Source organism: Canis lupus, chromosome 30 (assembly GCF_011100685.1).
Source record: "Canis lupus familiaris isolate Mischka breed German Shepherd chromosome 30, alternate assembly UU_Cfam_GSD_1.0, whole genome shotgun sequence".
Taxonomy (NCBI): Eukaryota; Metazoa; Chordata; class Mammalia; order Carnivora; family Canidae; genus Canis; species Canis lupus.
This window is the reverse complement of record NC_049251.1, coordinates 40,532,677-40,535,152: the sequence shown is the minus strand read 5'-3', so window position 1 is coordinate 40,535,152 and position 2,476 is coordinate 40,532,677.

Genomic DNA, 2,476 nt, shown 5'->3' with positions numbered 1-2,476 from the left:
TACTTACACATTTATTTTATAGCTATCCTAAATCTTAATTCCTAAAGAAGGTGCAAAGAAAAGTTTTAGAACTTTTTATCTGTGAATAATAATAATCTCACCTTTATTTAGTTATTAAGTTTTTCTGTTATTTGACATTGGTTGCCCATTATCACATAGACAATACTCAAAATTCAAGTCTTTGGATATGCTTACATAGCACAGAAGGAAAACACTAAATTTTCTTTGCTATAAATGAGTCGAATAGTAGAGGAAAAAGGATTTGAAAAACTAAAAATATGAACAAAATGAGCAGGACAATTGAATGGATTATTTTATTTTTTTCAAATTAATGCTCATACAAAAGAATATTACTTCCCAAAGGAGAGTCTGCCGCAGGATCATTTCAATACATTGTTTGAGGTTCTAGAGTTCCTTTGTATAGCTGAGCTTCAGGGGCTTAGTAAATTCATTTGACTACAAGGTTGTAATCGTGCAGAATAGAAAGGGGAAAGATTGACTCAATAGAAAACAAAGATAGTATTGATGAAAACAAAAGCCATCTTTGCTGCCTCTAGAAGTTTTGATGTGGCATGTAAGGGAACAGGAATTTAACCAAAGTTAAAATGAAATAATTACAGTTTTAAAGATCTGTGTTAAAAGCAAGCATTAAAGGATTATTTTTTCAGCTAATAACATACTAAATTCCTAGAAATGGCAACTTTTATATAGTCATTTTTGAAACTGGAAAAAGATCATACATGAAAACATACGTAAGCACAAGAGAAGTAAAGATTATACTCTGTGTCATAACACTGAACTGCCTTCTTTCAAGTGATCAGACTGATAGGATGACTTAATCAAGACATTTAAAATGCTTCCTTTTAATGCTATCACAGCACTATCCTGCTGCAATTTGCTCTATGAAAGTCTGCTTCAAGGAATTATATTTCCATTCTCTTTGTCCCCAAGTAGAACTAAATTCCTTCCAAGGCATCTAAGGAAAAGGAGGAAAGGCAGACCTTGGGATTTAGACCTAGAAAGAGACACACTGCATAATGACATAATAATCTGCTGTGACTGGTACTAATGACAGGCATTCATAGGCCACTTAGAGTTCCCTTAACCGTGCCTAAAACTGGATCATTAGCAAACAGCAATGTCTGAAATTTGTAAAATGCCAGATAGTAAAAGGTTTGCCATTGATTTATATCACAAGTTTAACACATTGAATATGCAAAGAATGTAAAACTTACAAATCTGAGAATTTTCCTATGCATTCTACAGAAATTTTTGAGAAAAAAATAAAACTACCTTTGTCATTTTGTGCCCACACAATGTAACCCAGAATATCACCACCATAAATTCAGTTTTAATGGAAACAAGACACTAAATCTTCTTGTTTGGAAATTGTGAGATTTTTTAGATGACTGACTTGATTTTCATTTGTAGAAACAGGGTAGGAGTCCTAAAATAAAACATAGTAACCGTTAGTAAGAACTCCTTGTTGAGTGAACAAAGTATATTATGTGAAGAATGTATTACCAGAAAATTAGTTTAATATTGGCCATAGGTATAGCATAGTGATACATCTGCAACGCATGTTATTTTCATTTTATATATTTCACTTCTGCCCGACACAGCAACTGAGAGAGGTTACAAAAATATATGCTACTATAAAGAAGAAAATATTAGCCAGTAAACTTCATTTAATGTTTTGGTACTAAGAGGGTATAGAGCATTTTCATCTTATAAAGGTTATATGAACCATCCTCACAATCAGCAAAAAAGGCAAGAATGATAACTACAAGGAATTGGGGAGAAAATATATTCCTTTTAACCTTAATTTTAAACACAATGATAAGGATGAGAATTTTTAGACCATTTCCTTAACATTTACAGAGTACTTCCAAGTCTGACCAAAATTCACCATGTTCAAGGCCTTGTCATGATACTAGAATTACAGACAACATAAGTGACCTGAGTGACAAAGCAAAATGGTGGTCTAGGACACTCTACAATTCTAATTTGGATTTGTACCTCTACTTTTTGTCTTCCCCATAATCTAAGAGACTATTAAAACAGGAGCTTGTCTATGTTTTCAGGTGCACAGTGCTTAAAGATGTAATTTTGTGACAGTAATAGCTGAAAGGAGACAAAGACAGGGTTATATAAGAGCAGAGCTTTTATACACTACTGAGCTTTTATACACTACTGCCATAAATTCAAATTAGAGTGTTATTAGTTTAGAATGTTAAGTGGAATCCCTAAGGTAACCACAAAGTAGCTATATAATGTACACAAAGGGAATGAGAAAATGTTTTACTACCAAAAAAATTCAACTGGATACGAGAGACAGAAAATGAAAGACAAAAAGCTAGAAGGCACATAAATATCAATCACATTAGTCCTTTATCAATAATTAAATATAAATGGATTTAAAGACACGATCTAACTGTATGCTGTCTGTCTACAAGAGACTGACTTCAGATCCAAA